We start from the raw sequence: 20333 nt of genomic DNA on the forward strand, positions 1-20333 counted from the left end.
GTGACAAATGCAAGATACTCCACTTTAGCAGGAAAAACGAAATGCAAAGATACAAAATGGGGGACGCCTGGCTTGTGAGCAGTACGTGTGAAAAAGATCTTGGAGTCCTCGTGGACAACAAGTTAAACATGAGCCAACAATGTGATGTGGCGGCAAAAAAAGCCAATGGGATTTTGGCCTGCATCAATAGGAGCATAGTGTCTAGATCTAGGGAAGTAATGCTACCCCTCTATTCCGCTTTGGTTAGACCACACCTGGAATACTGTGTCCAATTCTGGGCACCACAATTCAAGAGAGATATTGACAAGGTGGAATGTGTCCAGAGGAGGGCAACTAAAATGATCAAGGGTCTGGAGAACAAGCCCTATGAGGAACGGCTTAAGGAGCTGGGCATGTTTAGCCTGAAGAAGAGAAGGCTGAGAGGAGATATGATAGCCATGTATAAATATGTGAGAGGAAGCCACAGGGAGGAGGGAGCCAGCTTGCTTTCTGCTTCCTTGGAGACTAGGACGCGGAACAATGGCTTCAAACTACAAAAAAGGAGATTCCATCCGAACATGAGGAAGAACTGACTGTGAGAGTCGTTCAACAGTGGAACTCTCTGCCCTGGAGTGTGGTGGAGGCTCCTTCTTTGGAAGCTTTTAAACAGAGGCTGGATGGCCATCTGTCAGGGGTGATTTGAATGCAATATTCCTGCTTCTTGGCAGGGGGTTGGACTGGATGGCCCATGAGGTCTCTTCCAACGCTTGGATTCTATGATTCTATGATTCTGTAGTAATAGGCAAACATTCAATGCATATATAAACAAAAAAAAACCCATGAAAATTAAACAAGACAATACTAAACATTGTGCAATAAGTTAAAGCAAGCAGTTGCATTAATAATTATAATTAAATCATTATTTTTTATATAAAAAAAACAGCTGAGGTAAAGTGTCATATCAGTTCCCTTTTGCCTACTCTCGGGCTTCTCCTATTGACACAGCCTAGAATGGCATTGGCCTTTTCAGCTGCAGCATCACACTGTTGGAAGGGAGCTCTAAAGGCCATCTAGTCCAACCCTATTCATTTTTGCTTCATACAGGGAAAGCACAGTCAAAGCATCCCTGGCAGATGGCCAACCAGCCATAATATTAATAACAACAGTAATAGAGTTGGAAGGGAGCTCTAAAGGCCATCTAGAATAATAGAATATAGAATTGGAAGAGACCTCATGGGCTATCCAGTCCAACCTCCTGCTAAGAAGCAGGAAAATTGCATTCAAAGCACCCCTGACAGATGGCCATCCAGCCTCTGTTTAAAAGCTTCCAAAGAAGAAGCCTCCACCACACTCCAGGGCAGAGAGTTCCATTGCTGAACTGCTCTCACAGTTAGGAAGTCTAACCCCCTTCATTCTGCAGGAAAAGCACAGACAAAACACCCCTGACAGATGGCCATCCAGGCTTAATAATAACAATAAGAAGAATATAAGTGGAAGGGAGCTCTAAAGGCCATCTAATCCAACCCTCTTCATTCTTGCTTCATAAAGGGAAACACCCCTGGTAGATGGCCAACCAGCCACGGCAGATGGCCAACCAGCCATAATATTAACAACAACAACAACAACAACAACAACAACAGTAATAGAGTTGGAAGGGAGCTCTAAAGGCCATCTAGTCCAACCCCCTTCATTCTGCAGGGAAAGCACAGACAAAACACCCCTGACAGATGGCCAAGAGGCAAAATAATAATAATAATAATAATAATAATAATAATAGTAATAATAGTAATAATAGTAATAGTAATAGAAGTGGAAGGGAACTATAAAGGCCATCTAGTCCAACCTGTTCATTCTTGCTTCATACAGGGAAAGTACAATCAAAGCACTCCTGGCAAATGGCCATCCAACCTCAATATTATTATTTTTTTATTATACATTTATCAAACAACATGTATAAGCACACATTCTTCCCTCTTTTTACAACATCTTAGATAGAAGAATTTGTCATATTATATACAATCTAACAGCAAAAATAATCAAATACATCTTTAAGCATATTTCTTATCATTCCGTTACAACTTATACAATGTATATCTCTACCACACACCTTTTATCTACTTATACATGTTTTATTTCTTTATAATTAGTATTATACCATTTCCCACCTCTTCCCTTTACCTTTAGTTTGTGCCCCCTTCACCAGGACCAACCTACTCATGTTATTTCACAATTCCAAAATGTCATTGTTTCTATTGCTGGCTTGTACCCCTTTCCCTCATTAAAAATATACTCAATAAATTTTCCCCATATTTTCCAGAAATCTGTTTGTTTCCATATTCCCCTTTTAATTTTAATATTGCAGGTTTGTTGTTCATTTGTTCAGTCGCCTCCGACTCTTCGTGACCTCATGGACCAGCCCACGCCAGAGCTCCCTGTCGGCCGTCACCACCCCCAGCTCCTTCAAGGTCAGTCCAGTCACTTCAAGGATGCCATCCATCCATCTTGCCCTTGGTCGGCCCCTCTTCCTTTTGCCTTCCACTTTCCCCAGCATAATTGTCTTCTCTAGGCTTTCCTGTCTCCTCATGATGTGGCCAAAGTACTTCAACTTTGTCTCTAGTATCCTTCCCTCCAATGAGCAGTCGGGCTTTATTTCCTGGAGGATGGACTGGTTGGATCTTCTCGCAGTCCAAGGCACTCTCAGCACTTTCCTCCAACACCACAGTTCAAAAGCATCGTTTTTCCTTCGCTCAGCCTTCCCTAAGGTCCAGCTCTCACATCCGTAGGTTACTACAGGGAATACCATGGCTTTGACTAGGCGGATCTTTGTTGCCAGTCTGATGTCTCTACTCTTTACTATTTTATCGAGACTGGACATTGCTCTCCTCCCAAGAAGTAAGCGTCTTCTGATTTCCTGGCCACAGTCTGCATCTGCAGTAATCTTTGCGCCTAGAAATACAAAGTCTGTCACGGCTTCCACATTTTCTCCCTCTATTTTCCAGTTGTCAATCATTCTTGTTGCCATAATCTTGGGTTTTTTTATGTTTAGCTGCAACCCGGCTTTTGCGCTTTCTTCTTTCACCTTGATTAGAAGGCTCCTCAGCTCCTCCTCGCTTTTGGCCATCAGAGTGGTGTCATCTGCATATCTGAGGTTGTTAATGTTTATTCCAGCAATTTTCACCCCAGCCTTGCATTCATCAAGGTTAGCTTATCATTAATAGCTATATTCCAAATTTCCCTATACCATTCTTCTAATTGAATTTCTTTTTTTTCTTTCCAGTATTTTGCTATTAGCAATTTAGCTGCTATTATCAAATTAGAAACCAATTCTTTCTCCTCTTGTGATGGAATTGTATTGTCATGTATAAGTAATAAAGCTAATTTTGGTGTAGTCTTAATCTCTATTTTTATTATTGCTCTTATTTCTTTGAATATGCTTTCCCAAAAATTTTGTATAATTTTACATGACCACCACATATGAAAGTACGTCCCTATTTCCTGACAAGCTCTCCAACACTGATTTGAGTATTTTTTATCAATCTGATTTAATCTAATGGGAGTTAGGTACCACCTCCATATCGTTTTATAGTAATTTTCCTTGATTCTTATAGACATATTTTTTAGTAATCTCATACTCCATATCTTTACCCATTCCTGATTATTCACTTTTTCCCCCAAGTCTGTTTCCCATACTTCCTTCAAATAATCTTGTTCCTGTTCATTTTTTAATAACAGTTGATAGATATCACTTACTGTACCTTTTAATGTTATATTCTCTTTTTTAGTCTCTCTTTGAGTTATCATCTTTTCTATTTTTGTGTATTCCCTACCTCTATTATATTTTCCTTATGTCACTTGACCATTTACCCAATTGTAAATACTTGTACCAATCTAAGTCTCTTAATTCCTCTTTTATCCTTTCCATATTTACCATTTTCAAGTCCCAGTCTTTTACTTTCATTAGACCTCTTCCATTAAATTCTGCTTCAAGTTCTTTTCTCAAATTTGCTGGAAAGTTTTCTGTCATTAGAACTGGCATGATAGGAGAAATACCTGGCATTAGGGTTTTTTTTATATTTTCCCCAAATCTCCAAAATATTTTTTAAAAAGGGGTTGTTTCTTTTTACCCTTTCCTCTATTACCCTTATAAAAAATATATTCTAATTTCAGTTCTAATTTTTTATCATCTTCTTCCAGCCACTCCAAACTCTTTTGTTTTGCTAAACTTTCTACAATATATCTTATTTGATTTGAATGATAATATAACTTGAAGTTTGGTAGTCCAAGACCTCCCTCTTTCTGAGATTTACACCATAAGCTTTTATTTATTCTTGCTTTTTTTATTCCCATTACAATACGAATTTAACATGTTTTGCCAGATTTTTATTTCTTGATCTGAAATTTTTACAGGTAGCATTCTAAATAGAAAATTTAGTTTGGGTAATATCTTCATTTTAATTAATGCTATCCTACCAAACCATGATAATTTGAGCTTATTATATTCCAGTAATTTCTTATCAATTTCCTTTCTTAATTTGGTTAGATTATTTATTTCTAAGTTTTTAAATCTTTAGTTATATTTATTCCTAAATATTTAATTGTTTCTTTGATTTTAATTTTAATTTTCCCCTCCTGTTTTATATTTTTTATCTCTTCGTCTCGATAATTAAATATCATCATTTCTGATTTGTTCCAATTAATTTGTAACCCTGTCATTAATCCAAATTCTGTTAAATGAGCCTCAATTTTCTCCCATTGTTTTATTGGATGTTCCATTGATAAAAGGGTGTCATCTGCAAACAAATTTATTTTATATTTCTGTTTTATTCCTATTCCTTTTATACTACTGTCATCTCTAATTACATTAGCTAATAGTTCCATTACAATTGCAAATAAAATTGGGGAAAGAGGACATCCCTGTCGTTTGCCTCGTGTTATATCTATTTTTCCTGTTAAACCATCATTCACCATTATTTGGGCACAATTTTTGGAATATAATTTATCAATTAGGTTTCTAAATTTTTCTCCAAATCCAAATTTAGCTAATATTAATTTCATTGTCTGCCAGGATACACTATAAATGCCTTATAAATATCCAGAGCTAATACTTCTGCCACTAAATTTCTTTTTTTAATACTATGAATTACATTTAATACCCTACCCATTAAATTTGACATCTGCCTTCCTCCTATAAATCCACACTCATCTTCTTTGATATATTTATATATAAATTTATTCATTCTTTTAGCCAGTGTGGCGGTTAATATTTTTGCATCTTGGTTTATTAATGAGATAGGTCTGTACGATCCTGGGTCTGTAGGGTCTTTATTGGGTTTTAATATCAAAGTGATCAATGACTGTTCCCATTATGGTGGAATTTTTTTCTCCTTTTATTATTTTATTATATAGATCTTTTAATTTAGCTATCAATAATGTTTTGAATGTTTTGTAATATTCTGGTCCCAACCCATCCAGTCCTGGGGTCTTTCCAGGTTTTAAATTGTCTATAATTTCCTCAATCTCTTTCTCTGATATTGCTTGTTCCATAATTAATTTATCTGTTTCTTGGATCTTTATTTTACAATGTTTATCTATATACTCTTCAACTTTCTTTCTAGGGGCTATCAGTATAATTCCTGATAGAATTCCTGAAAAATTAGTATTTTATTCTCCATTCTCATGCACTGTTTTCCATCTTTATCTTTAATCACAGTTATCAATTTCTTTTGTTTCCTAATTTGTGCTGCATTAGCTAACAACTTAGAGTTTTTATTACTATACTCAACATACTCTCTGTTTAAATAAATCAAATCTCTCTGTGCTTTTTCAATCCCTCTTTTTTGAAGTTCTTGCCTCTTTGCTATTAATTTTGCATAACTCATTCTATTTTGTTCTGTCATATATCTTCTCTCTAATTCCTTGATTTCTGTCTCTAGTTTTTTTTCTTCTGCCTCCTGTTGTTTTTTCAAACTATTATATTCTTTAATGAAGAGTCCTCTGACCACTGCCTTCATTGTATCCCATACTATTGTGACAGAACATTGATTATTGTCATTTATCTCCCAAATTTCCTCTAGTTCTTTTGCTATTTTTCCTGATATTTTTTATCTTCTAGTACTCTATTGTCAATTCTCCATCTTTTAGCTAGCCTATAATTTTTTTTAATTTGTATTATAATACTAATAGGTGCATGATCTGAAATTTTTATAATCTTTATTTCAGCATCTTGAGTTTTAGAAATTAAGTCTTTTGAAACAAAGAAGTAATCTATTCTCGAATAATTTTTATGCACTGAGGAGTGAAAAGTAAATCTTTTTTCATTACCCTTTATCATTCTCCAAACATCTATCAATCCCTCTCTAGTTATTACTTTATTAAGTTCTGTTGTATTCATTTCCCCCTTTTCTTTTTTTGTGGGGTGGGATTTATCCAGTTTTCTATCCATAACTCCATTGAAGTCCCCTCCTAAAATTACATACCCCTTTTTAATTTCTTCTAACTCTTTAAAAATCAATTCATAAAATTCCTTCTGTTTTGTATTTGGTGCATAAATATTAACCAAAGTATAATCCCCCCCTCCCATAGACCCCTGAATCATCACATATCTTCCCATTTCATCTTTTTTTGTTTGTACCATGCTAAATCCACTACTATTCTTAATTATAATTGCTACTCCTTTTGATTTTGAAGTGCCCATAGCTTTTTCATATATTATGGTCCCCTTTAATTTCAATTCATTTAAACCTTCTCGTGATTGATGAGTTTCTTGCAAGAAAAATATGTCCCCCTTATCTTTAAGAATCTGATTTGTAATCCTCCTCCTTTTTTGACATGATCCAAGCCCGCGACAGTTCCACGATATCAGCCTAACTCGATCCAGCATTTGTTCTCATTCTTCTATTTCTTGGTTGGTCCTTGTTAAGAGAATCACCCCAATGTGCTAACCTCCTCCCCTCCCGCCCTTTCTCTCCCCTCCATCCCAAATATCCCTCCCCCTCCTTTCTTCCCCAAACTTCCCCTCTCCCACCGAGCCTTGGAACTTTTTGTCCAGGGGGTGGCTTAATCATAGCCTTTCGGTGGGGGGAGGAGCAGATCCACCTACTCCCGACCAGCAGCCAAACCATAACCTCCCAAGGATTCTATATTAAATTTTTATTCTTCTCTCCAATGTATTTCTTTTTGTTTCCAAAATATTCCTTATTCAATATACAGGGTGAAGAAGAAAAAATATCTATCTCCATAACTATATCCATATCCCCATCCATATTTGCATTCACACACATACATATATATGTGTATATATACATACATGCATACACACCCATATACAGAAACATACACAGCTATTTTTATACATATTCCCAATTATCTTCCTTATCATTTTTACATCTCAAATTCCCCTGCTTTTTATCACATTAATTCAATTATCCCTTTATAATGCTTATTGCTGTTATTACAATTTCTTCATATTTATTAATTAGGATCACTGTCCATATAGTACTTATTTCTTATTGTCTTGTTGTTTCTTCTTTTTTCTTTTCCTCTTAACTTCATATTTCTTTACTTTGTCCTTTTATTTCTCTCTCTTCTTTCCCTCTGCATCTCCTGCTTCTCTTTCTTTCACATTGCTCAGTTTTGCATCCAGAGCACCTTGTGGTTGTTCAAATAGCTCTTCCAATAGTCTCATTCCTTGATCCACTGATGTTATATTGTAGCTTTTCCCCGCGTATCTGAATTTCAGGTAAATAGGGTACCCCCATTTATACAATATACCCTTATCGCGGAGTATTGTGGTACAAGGGTGCATTGTCCTTCTCCAGCTCACAGTCTCTGGGCATAAGTCCTGAAAAATTTGGATTTTACTTTCCTGAATTGTTTGTGTGATGGATTGATTTCTAATGGCTTGCATGAATTGATCTTTGTAGTAATAACTTGAAAATCTTATTATAATATCCCTGGGTTTGGAGATTGTTTTCCTGGCTCCAACAGGATGAATACGATCAAACTGTGACTGTTGCCAATCCTCTTTCGTTATTTCCTGGATCCAATTTATTATTGTTTCTCTTAAATTTTTGAAAGTCTCTGTTTGGGTTTATGTAAAGTTCCTGATCCTGATATTCACTCTTCTATCTCAGTCTGCCATTGAGATAAAGTTCAAATCATGTCTGTGAGAGACAGTTTGTAGCTGAGGTAAATCTTTAGTGTTGGTTACCAACTTCTGTTCCACTATTTGCATCTTTGTCTCCAAGGAGTCAGTCTTTCTTTCTAAAGAAGTTGTTTTTCAGCCTGCTCTGCAACTTGTAGTTCCAGATTCTTAATACTAGATGTGATCTTTAAGGTGCTTTCCAAAATCATATTTTTTTAATTCTTCAATTTGTGTCTTAAATTGTCCTGAAAGTTCTAAGTTTGTTGGTTCATGGGACTCCTGAGGCTGTTTGGGAATTGCTCCCTGCGTCTCCCCCAGTGATCCTTTGTCATGCTTCGACACCATTAGAGCTTCTTGTCCTTGTCCTTCTCCTTCCTCCTCCCATCCTCCTTGTCTCTGTGCCTTTGAAGCTGTTTGCATAGACAGTCTCTCCAAACTCCTATCTGAAGGTTTTTTAGACCTTAAGAAGTATTCTGTACCTTTTGCACCAATTAACTTAGATTTATGGTCTTTATCTCTCCTATGAGACATTAATTCATGAGTTATTTTCTTACAATTGCTTGCCGGGAGCGTTCTGAGCGGAGCTGCTTCAAAAGCGAAAGTAACTATTTTTAGCTTTTCTAGCTCTCACTTTTTATCAGTTCATAATGCTCACTTGTTCTGCTTTTCTTAGTCCATCTGAAGTTGATTACTCACTGTGACCCTGTTGTATTTTGGAGTTTTAGCTCATTATATTTTCCTCCTTCAGGAGCTTGCGATTCTAGCTGCCGTTCATCAAGGCGTGGCTCCGCCCCTCCCAACCTCAATATTATTATTAGTAATATTAATAATAATAATGAGTTGGAAGGGAGCTCTAAAGGCCATCTAGTCGAACCCCCTTCATTCTGTAGGGAAAGCACAATCAAAGCACCCTCGACAGATAGCCATCCAGTTTTAATATTAATATAAATAAAAATAATAATTGATTTGAAAGGAAGCTCTAAAGCAGTGGGTTCTCAACCTTTCTAATGCCCTAAATAAAGTTCATCATGTTGTGGTGACCCCCAATCATATTTTCATTGCTACTTCAGAGGAATTTTGCTACTCTTATGAATTCTAATACAAATATCTAATATGCAGGATGTATTTTCATTGCTACAAATTGAACATAATTAAAGCATAGTGATTAATCACTAAAACAATTTGGGGTTTGCAGTACCTTCAACCAATTCAGCTCTGACTTTCACAGACCACTGAGATTCCCCACAAATTACTGGCCTGGACCAAACTTGGCACACAGAACCCCCATGACTAACAGAAAATACTAGAGGAGGTTGGGAGGAATTGATAGTGATTTATGGGAGATGTAGTTCACCTACATCTGGAAAGCACTGTGAACCCAAATGACTATGGGTCTGGACCAAACTTGGCATGAATATTCAATATGTCTGTTTGAACAATGGTGGAGTTTAGGGGAAATGGTTCTTGACATTTGAGAGTTGTAGTTGCTGGGATTTATAGTTCCTCAGCCATCAAAGAGCATTCTAAATTCCAACAAAAATGGAATTGAACAAGCTTGACAGAACTCCCATAGCTAACAGAAATTACGAGAGAGTTTTGGAGTTATTTTCCTAACATTTGGAAGTTATTGGGATGTATAGTTCCCCTGCCATCAAAGATCATTCTGAACTACTACAACAATAGAATTGAACCAAACTTGGCATACAGAACTCCCATGATCAACAGAAAATACTGGAGAAACTTGGGGAAAATAAACATTGGCATTGGGAAGTTTGGGGAAAATATGTGGGAGTTATAGTTCCTCCTGCAATTAGTGAGCTCCACCAGAGATGGTACTTACCATATAAGCCAACCCGAATATAAGCCAAGGCACCTAACTTTACCACAAAAACTGAGAAAACTTATTAACTTGAGTATAAGGGTGGGAAATCCAGCAGCTACTGGTAAATTTCAAAAATAAAAATAGATACCAATAAAACTACATAATTGAGGCATCTGTAGGTTAAATGTTTTCAAATATTTACATAAAACTGTAATTTAAGATAAGACTGTCCAACTCTGGTTAAACTATTATTCTACTTTATTTTAACTATGGTATATTTTTTTGGGGGAAATGCTGTGTGTATTTGAATAAGAAAAAGGGAGAAAGACTTGGGAAGGGGTGGGAAAGGGTTGGGATTGGGTAGTTGAAAAAGTGGGAAAATGAAGTGGAAAGGGAAAAGATGGCGACGAACAAGCAGCTCCTAAGATAAGCTCCTAAGAATTTGCTCCTGGAAATAGCTGTTTTTCCACGACTCCCCCAGGATTTATAACCCAAAATGACATTCAAGGGTAAGAAAAGGTCCCGGACCAGCCCCAGCAATGGTACAGGGTCCCATAAATAACCAAAAGCACGTAAACAGATGAGAATGGATGCTTACCTTCCGAACTCTCCAGATATAGCAACAACATCACAAACTGTGAGTAGCGGAGCACTGATAACACCTTCGATAAACTCACTTAATGTGGGTTCCCCCCTCTCTGACCAGGAGACAAGCCCAGGAGAAATGCCAGAGGGTAATGGAGATAATGGTCATTTGAACTCTCCAGGGTGCAGCCCCTCCCTAGACCATGATATGCAGAAATATCGGGAGATATGTTTGCTGTCAGTGGAATCAATGATGCTGATTTTGAACAGACTAGGTCAAATTTCACAATAGATTCAAAGGCTACTTGACTTGCATTCCACACAGTGTTTTCAGGGAGTCAAGCCTGCAGAGACGCCCAGGTGCTCACATGCGGAGGATGCTCCTCTGACCACAGCTGCTGTTAATCACTGTAATAAACCAAAAGTTAAAACGAAAGCATGCCTCACTCTGCAAAAAACCCAGATAGTTCTGCAGCTCAATCAAAATGCTTTGGGATGGAACCATAAACAACAAATTGTAAAATCACTGGCTTACTTGCTCAGAACCCAGCCCAAGCTTATTGACTTAAAAGATCACCATTTTCTTCCAACACAGAATGGTGTAAAACGAATCCTCCTTACCTTCAACTCTCTTGAGATGTCAGACCGCCTAGCTCAAATGAAGGACATCTTATGGAACAGGCATGGCATAACTATCAGTAGGGTATTTAAGGATCTGACAGTCAATCATCTCATTCCTTATTATTATTATTATTATTATTATTATTATTATTATTGCCTTTCCTCAAACCGGCGGAGTCTTTGCCCTGAGCTCAGGCCGACCCACCATACATACCCCTCCACTACTTCCTTCGCCGCCAGGCAGAAAAACTTCCATTAGATCGGCTGCTGCCGAGCTTTCTGTGAAAGCCCAGGGGCTGTGTGCACGTGTGTGTGTGTGTGTGTGTGTGTGTGTGTGTGTGTATGAGTGCGTGTGTGCAGGTACTTTGTTAGTCACATTACCTGGAATAAAAAGCTACTTGTAATTAAAAGGAGAAAAAATTAAAAAGTATTTATATATTTTAAAAAATCATCTCATTCCTCGAAGTACACTGGATACACGGATACAAGAAAGAAACCTAACACAGTTAACACAGCTCCAAGACAGGAATTGTCACCCAGCAGTTGCTTACATTGATTTGGAACTTAAAGCAGACCCTAATACAGATTCTTCCACTGCTCCTCCCAAGTCAAGCCCCCCCTCTAAGACCGTTACAAAAGAAAACAACAATGACAGAGATCCATCTGTGATTCCAGAAATGACTCAAGTAACAGAAAAGCAGATCAAAGACACTCCTGCAGGTGCTGCTTTAAATATTCCACACACTATGGACTCTCCTCAACCCCAGATGGAATTTGCCTCTCCACCAGTCATAGGTGTGGGCTTGCAGACAGCAAATGAGTTTGGCTCCCTACTCGCCAATGACCTACATTTCATTACTCATGTGGCATTGGTCCATCCAGCCCCTTCATCAGAAGGCCAAGCTTCTTTCTCACCAAACAATGACCCAGACCTGATATTTATTTATTTATTTATTAATGCGCTTGTATACCGCTAATATCTCAGCCTAAATCGGCGACTCATTGCAGTTTACAACACTTAAAAAACAACAATATTCAGTTTAAAAGCATAAAACACATATACAATACAAATTATTGGGCCACCAATAACCATCCAATGCATCTCGTAACTGGAGTCACAATCCAAATTCATCGTCCATGATTACCAGTCCTTTAGTCATCATAATTCGTTGCAACGGATTAACCGAATGCTTGTTTAAACATCCATGTCTTCAATCTTTTCCGAAACACCATCAGCGAGGGGGCTGATCTTACCTCTATGGGGAGGGTGTTCCAAAGCCGAGGGGCCACCACAGAAAAGGCTCTGTCTCTCGTTCCCGCCAGCCGCACTTGTGAAGCCGGCGGGATAGAGAGCAGGGACTCCCCAGAAGATCTTAGGGTCCTGGTGGGCTGATAGGTTGAGATACGTTCGGATAGATAAGTTGGGCCAGAACCGTTTAGGGCTTTAAAGGCCAACGCCAGCACTTTGAATTGAGCCCGGTAGCAGATCGGCAGCCAGTGGAGCTGGTGCAGCAGAGGAGTTGTATGCTCCCTGCGCCCCGCTCCTGTTAGTATCATGGCTGCCGCCCGTTGGACTAATTGGAGCTTCCGGGCTGCCTTCAAAGGCAACCCCACGTAGAGAGCGTTGCAGTAGTCAAGACGGGATGTAACCAGAGCGTGGACTACTGTGGCCAAGTCAGACTTCCCAAGGTACGGTCGCAGTTGGCGCACAAGTTTTAACTGTGCGAATGCTCCCCTGGTCACCGCCGAAACCTGGGGTTCCAGGCTCAGTGATGAGTCCAGGATCACACCCAAACTGCGAACCTGCGTCTTCAGGGGGAGTGCGACCCCGTCTAACACAGGCTGTAACCCTATACCCTGTTCGGCCTTGCGACTAACCAGGAGTACCTCTGTCTTGTCTGGATTCAATTTCAATTTGTTCGCCCCCATCCAGACCGTCACAGCGGCCAAGCACCGGTTCAGGACCTCGACAGCCTCCTTAGTAGCAGGTGGGAAGGAGTGACAGAGTTGGACATCATCTGCGTACAGATGACATCGGACTCCGAAACTCCGGATGATCTCGCCCAGCGGCTTCATGTAGATGTTAAACAACATGGGAGACAGTATTGAACCCTGAGGAACCACACAAGACAAAGGTTGTGGGGTTGAACAGGAGTCTCCCAGTAACACCTTCTGAGACCGACCCTCGAGGAATGAGCAGAGCCACTGCAGAACAGTACCTCCAAGACCCATCCCCGTGAGGCGTCCCAGAAGAATACCGTTGTCGACAGTATCGAAGGCCGCTGAGAGGTCGAGCAGCACCAACAGGGACACACTCCCCCTGTCGAGCTCCCGACGCAGATCATCCACTAAGGCAACCAAAGCTGTCTCGGTACCATGCCCCGGCCTGAAGCCAGACTGTGCCGGATCCAGATAATCCGTGTCTACCAAGAATGCCTGGAGTTGTGAGGCCACCACACGTTCCATGACTTTGCTCAAAAAGGGGAGATTGGAAACAGGCCGATAGTTGACGAATTGAGTGGGGTCCAGTGATGGTTTCTTCAACAGCGGTTTTATCACAGCTTGCTTTAAGCTGGCTGGAATTTTGCCCTCCCGAAGGGAGGCATTAACCACCACCTTCACCCACTCGGCCAATCCCCCTCTGGCCTCCTTCAGAAGCCAGGATGGGCAGGGGTCTAGGATGCATGTGGTAGCTCTCATTCCTCCAAGCACCTTGTCCACATCCTCGGATTGAACCAATTGAAATGAATCCATCAAAACCGGACAAGCAGATGCTCGTGTTACATCCTCAGATACTGCCGTTAATATGGTATCCAGTCCAGAGTGGATCAAAGCGACTTTGTCTGCGAAGAACCGAGCAAAGGCTTCGCAGCGAGCTGCCGAGTCATCAGGGAACCCATCCTGAGTGGCGGGTTTTAATAGGCCTCTGACAACTCGGAACAGTTCGGCTGGACGGTTCTTTGCAGACGCAATAGTGGCCGCGAAGAAAGTCTTCTTTGCGGCTTTTATTGCCGCGGCATATGCCCTTAAAAAGGACACAAGCCGTGTTCGATTTGGCTCGCTCGGATCCGAACGCCACACGCTCTCTAGTTCCCTCTTCTTTCGCTTCAACGCTGCCAGCTCCTCGGTGAACCAAGGAGCTGGTTTAGCTCGGCTACTTGAGAGGGGACGTTCTGGAGCGATCGTGTCTATTGCCCTAGTCATCTCCCCATTCCAGAGAGCGACCAGAGCATCAACAGTATCACCAACCGAGGTGGCGGGAAATTCCCCAAGAGCCATCAGGAATCCATCCGGATCCATAAGCCTCCTGGGGCGGACCAGTTTAATGGGTCCTCCACCTCTGCAGAGGTTGGGGGGTGCAGTGAGTCTAAAACTGACCAGGTGGTGGTCGGTCCATGGCAACGGAGAGATGGATAACTCCTCAACACCGCCACCTTCCTCCCATCCCTGGCAGAAAACCAAGTCCAATGTATGTCCAGCACTGTGGGTGGGGCCAGATACCTGTTGGGACAGCCCCATGGTTGCCATAGTAGACATGAAGTCCTGAGCCGCTCCCGATAAGGCAGCCTTGGCATGGACATTGAAGTCCCCCAGCACAAGCAGGCGTTGGGACTCCAATGCCAGGTCCGAGACCACCCCCGCTAGCTCAGGCAGGGAGACTGTAGTGCAGCGAGGTGGACGGTACACTAACAGAATCCCTAATCTGTCCCGGTCACCCACCCTCAGGTGGACGCATTCAAAATTTGTTGACTGCGGGATGGGGGCCCTGGTCAGAAGAATGGAATCTCTATAGACCACTGCAACTCTGCCTCCCTGCCCTCCGGATCTCGGTTGGTGCTGCACAGAGAAACCTGGTGGGCAAAGCTGATACAGAAGGTTCGTGACCAGGCCATAGATCCCTTGGGACTATGACAGCTACACGCCCAGCACGGGGTCAGCCTATTGACTTGGAATGTGGCTGGGTGGCTAACATCCATTAGAGACCCTTGTTTTATAGACTTTCTCTCCCACTATGATATTATTCTGATCCAGGAATCTTGGGCAGTAGGTGATCTGATAGCTAATGGATTCCACTCGTATTGTGTAGGGGCAGAGCCAGGAGCTACACATGGAAGAGCAAAAGGAGGATTAGGGATTTTAGTCTCTACCACTTTATGTGCCATAACAAGGCCCCTTCCCTCATTAAAAACAACTGCAATGGCAGTGCTAATTCAACTTAAGTATCATACCTTGATGATAATAAATGTCTATTTGCCTCCAACGAGGAAGAAAGCCCAAACTAGAGCTTTATTGTCAGAATTGGAAAATTATGCTGCAGACCTCATGGTGCAGAACCCAAATGCCTCTGTAATTATGGGAGGGGATCTCAATGCAAGAATGGGACCTGATGATGCCGCACTCTTTAAATGTTACAAAGGCCTTCCTCCTGCCACTGAATATGAGGTTCCACTTCTAACTCGTCGTTCCAAAGATCAAAAAACAAACTTTGCAGGGTTGTGTTTGGCTCAATCAACATCACGATTGAATCTCCACATCTTAAATGGTGCTCTGGAAGGTGATCACCCAGCAGAATTTACATATCTTTCTGGCTCTAAAATGAGCACCATTGACTATATAGCCATCTCAAGGGACCTTCTTCCATATGCCAAAACCTTGGAAGTTAAGCCCAAGTTTGATAGTGATCATTTTCCTGTCCTGCTGCACCTAAATTCTTTCACCCAAAATACCCACACAGTGGAATGTTTTCAACCCTCCCTACCACCTCCAGGAACCATTTGTCAGGGCCAAATGGACTCCCTGTCTGAACCAAAGAATATCTGAGCTCCTGGCCTCTGATCGACTAATGGGGCTACAGACTGCCTTGACATCGTCAACATCCCCCAACATACTACTTGACAACTATATGAACATCACTCAAGAAATACAGAAGCACCTAAGGTTTAACAATTTTATATCAAGGAAGCAGCAACAGCAATACTCCAAGTCCTGGTTTGATAAAGATTGCGTCAATGCTAAAAATGCTCTTGTTGCCACTTATCAGGCCTTCATATCCAATACTTCACCATCAGCAGCGCAAGACCTCCTTCAACAAAAGAGGCATTACAAGCAGATGCTTGCATATAAAAAAAGGAAGCTATGAAAAACAACTGGGCTCAGCTTATTAAAGCTGTCAAAGAGAAAGACTCGGCCACTTTCTGGCATATTACATCATATGCCCAAAGATCTGATCAACCTATTGTGGATTCCCACATCCCTCTGGGGATTTGGGAGGCATATTTCCAGGATCTCTATATGGATACCTCTACTGGAAGCGACTGCCCCAACCTCGATACAGAGAACCTTCCACCATGGCCACCTGTATCAGCTACAGAAATTAAGAACCTGGTTGCCCAACTACCATCAGGCAAGGCTCCAGGAGAAGATCTTATCCCAGCAGAGGCCATCAAGAACAACCTGGATTTCTGGACCCCCATCCTAGCCTCACTTTTTACATGTATTGACAACCATGGCCAAATCCCCAAGGATTGGGGGCTTGCAATCATTGTTCCCATATATAAAAAGAAAGGGAAAAGGGATGATCCTGCGAACTATTGACCAATCAGCCTCCTTAACACTGTCAGCAAACTATATGCTAGACATCTACAATGGAAACTCCAAGATTGGTTGGAACAAGAAAACATATTAGCTGAGGAGCAAGCTGGATTCAGGGAAGGTCGATCCACCATAGATCAGTGCCTAATACTGCAACACCTAGTGGAAAAATATTCCTCCCAAAACATAACCTCACTATATGCTGCTTTTATTGACTTTAAAGCAGCATTTGATTCCATCTCGTGAGTTAAACTTTGGGAAAAACTGGAGAGTTCTACAATTGATCACCGTCTACTATATCTAATACACCAACTTCACAAAAAGACCACACTCAAAGTAAGATGCAACCCACAGGGCCATCTCACTGAGGCTGTTGAAACATGCAAGGGTGTCAAACAAGGCTGCATTCTGGCCCCTTTGCTGTTCAACTTCTATATAAACTCCATAGTGGACCAGCTTCAAAACATGGACTTCCACCCCCCCAAAGCTGGCGGGAAGACACATCTCCATCCTGCTTTATGCAGATGATGCTGCTGTACTCTCTAGAACACCCATTGGGCTCAAAAGAATTCTGAGAGCATTAATACAACATTGCAACACAGATCAGCTCCAACTCAATTACAATAAAACCAAAATCATGGCTTTCGCTAATAGGCCCAGGACTTACTCTTGGAGCATAGATGGTTATAAAATTGAACAAGTTACATCCTTCAAATATCTAGGTGTAGTTTTCCAATCTAATGGTAGCAGAAGAGCTCATGGGGATCAAGTATCCAACACCGCGCAGGGGAGCTCAATTGCCATTCTTAAATATCTTAGGACAAGAGGGGGCCACTTCACACCGGCAGCGCTCAAGCTGTTTGAAGCCAAGTCATTAGCCCAACTCTTGTATGGTGCTCAGCTGGGCCCCTTCCCCAGTTTTGCCCCATTAGAGGTGGTTCAGTCCAAGTTTCTGAGATCGGCCTTGCAGGTACCTAAATGCATTTCTAATGCCACCCTGTGACTAGAGACGGGTTTTATGAGAGTGGAGGCCAGGGTGTGGGTGGCCATACTTAACCTCTGGCTCAGACTGTCCCGTGCACCCCTTGGCCTTGCCCCACTAACCATGAAGGATGACTTCCAATCCACATGGAAGCAGGCGGTAGCATCCAAAATCTCCTCGTTGGGATTTTCTCCAGGTCTACTATTAGCTATGGAATACAATCAAGCCAAAGCACTTATTAAACAACGTATCACAGACACAGAGCGCCAACTAGATCTGGCCTCAGTTCCAAGCTTCCTTATCAGTGAAGACAGCAGATACCTTGCCTCCCCTATGGCATATTTAACATACTTAGAGGTTCCTATTCATCGAAGGGCTTTCACCCTGGCCCGATGCCACGCTCTCCCATCAGCTGTACTCGAAGGCCGCTACCGGAAGATCCCTTTCCCAGAGAGGCTCTGCCGCTGTTACTCGGGTCATGTAGAAACAATAGAACATGTGCTCCTTCAGTGCCCGTTCTACAGGGATATCTGTGCCAGGCTTATCTTACCTCTGATAGACAAGCACCCAGGCCATTCAGGACAATTTTCTACCTCCCTGCTACTTGAAGATACTAATTCAGCTACAACCTACAATGTCGCAAAGTTCTGTGCAGCAGCATACAAAATCCGCCAGGGAATGACTAGTTCCAAAAGTCCAGTAATCTTCTTCCCTGTATCTAAAATTTGTGTGTCCAGTAATCTTCTTCCCTGTATCTAAAATTTGTGTGTCCAGTAATCTTCTTCCCTGTATCTAAAATTTGGTGATGGATCTGGGCATTATATGTTTTTACCCTGTTTCCCCTTCTGCTCCCTCACCCATATTGTGTTTTTAGTAGTAATATTTATATTTTTAATGTACCAAACATACCAGGTTTGTATGGAAATGTGACACTATTTCCTGTGCTGGTCAATGACCGAAATAAATATTTTGAATTTGAATTTGAATTTGAAGTGGAAAGGGGGTAGCTGAAAAAGTAGGACAGATTGGGATGGGAAGGGGGAATGACTTAGGTGTGAAAGGGGGGCTGGAAACTGGGAACCGTTGGGATGAAAGGGGGGGGCTGGAAAAGTGGGAAAGACTCCAGTCTAGTGTGTGTGTGTGGGGGGGGGGTGGGAAAAGCTGGGGAAATTGGGGTGGTAAAGAGGAGCGGCTGGAAAAGATTGGAATGGGGGAAAGGAAGACTGCAAAATGAGCAAGACGGTGATGCAAAGGGGAGCCTGGAATGGTGGAATATTGAAGTGGCAAGGGGGCAAGTGGGAAAGATTTAGGTGGGGAAGGGGCTGGAAAAGTGGGAAAGATGGGATGAGAAACGGGCTGAGAAAGTGGAAAACTGTAGTAGGGAAAGGGGCAAACTGAAATAGAAAAGATAACCTGGAACCTGGGAAAGACTGAGGTGGAAAAGAAGCTGGAATAGTGGGAGAGCGGGGCTGGGTATAGTAAACATTGGGGTAGGAAGGGGAGAACTAGAAAAAGAGAAGACAGGGGTAGGAAAGGGGTGTTGGAAAAGAGGGGGGAAACTGAGGTAGGAAGGGGGGAAGTGGGAAGGACTGGGGAGGGGAAGGTGCACAGGAGCGACTCAAAAGAAGGCAACCAAGCCAGGCACCTTTTGCCCCCCTCCAACCTCTCACCCTGGCTCTTTTTTTCTCTCCCTTCTTAACCTGGTCAAAAGGAGTGGGGGGGGGGATGCTAGGAGGAAGGAGGAGCAGCCCAAGCACCTTTCTTCTTCACGTGAGTGCCCTCCTTTGCATCTCTCTAGGTTCCCCCTTTATTATTTTCTCCCTCTTTCCACCTCCAAACTCAGTCTTTCTTTGCTGCCTGCCTTTCCCCCTTCCTCCCTTCATTTTGTGCCATTTAGTTTTAGGGTTTGAGAGGTGGAATGGATGAAGACATGCAAGCCGTGGGTTTGCAGTCCTCCTTTTAAGGTCTGAGTAGAGGCAGCATGTTGGTGATAAACAGTCTTGGTCCATTTAATCCCACCCCCACTTCCTCCTTCTCCTTTGGAGGAGAGGAGATGGCGAGCGAGAGAGAGAGAAACCCACACAGAGGGAGAAAGGCAGGGAGATGGAGGCCCTACCGGTTAGACCAGGGGTCCTAAAACTTTGTAAACAGAGGGCCAGGTCACAGTCCCTCAAACTGTTGGAGGGCTGGATTATAATTTGAACAAACATGAATGAATCTCTATGCACTGCACATATCTTATTTGTGTTGCAAAAAACACTTTAAAAGAATACAATAATTAAAATGAAGAACAATTTAACAAATGTAAACTTACTAGTATTTCAATGGGAAGTGTGGGCCTGCTTTTGGCTGATGAGATAGGATTGTTGTTGCTGTTGTGAGCTTTCAAGTCATTTCAGACAGATTGACCTGAGTGAGGGCCGGGTAAATGCCCTTGGAGGGCTGTATCTGGCCCCCGGGCCTTAGTTTGAGGACCCCTGGGATAGACCCTCGGAGGAGACCTCTGTCTTCAGCCTCCAGGAGCAGCATGGGCCAGACTCTCTATTGGTGCCCAGCTGGGCCCAGGAAGGAAGGAGGCCAGTGCAGGTCTCCACAGCTAGCATACTAAA

At 42.0% G+C, this 20333-nt stretch overlaps 1 protein-coding gene and 1 long non-coding RNA gene across 4 annotated transcripts in view; both read left to right on the forward strand.

Annotated features, from left to right (window-relative positions):
- The window catches only part of LOC137095239 (transcription factor Gibbin-like), a 660796-nt gene that overhangs the window by 452485 nt on the left and 187978 nt on the right, over positions 1 to 20333 (forward strand). The gene's annotated exons all lie outside the window — the stretch shown is intronic.
- On the forward strand, positions 2032 to 3363 carry LOC137095096 (uncharacterized). Its single transcript, XR_010908788.1, has 2 exons — positions 2032 to 2341; positions 3179 to 3363. It is a non-coding gene; the product is annotated as an uncharacterized lncRNA (long non-coding RNA).

This window comes from Anolis sagrei, chromosome Y (assembly GCF_037176765.1).
Source record: "Anolis sagrei isolate rAnoSag1 chromosome Y, rAnoSag1.mat, whole genome shotgun sequence".
In the NCBI taxonomy this organism is placed as follows: domain Eukaryota; kingdom Metazoa; phylum Chordata; class Lepidosauria; order Squamata; family Dactyloidae; genus Anolis; species Anolis sagrei.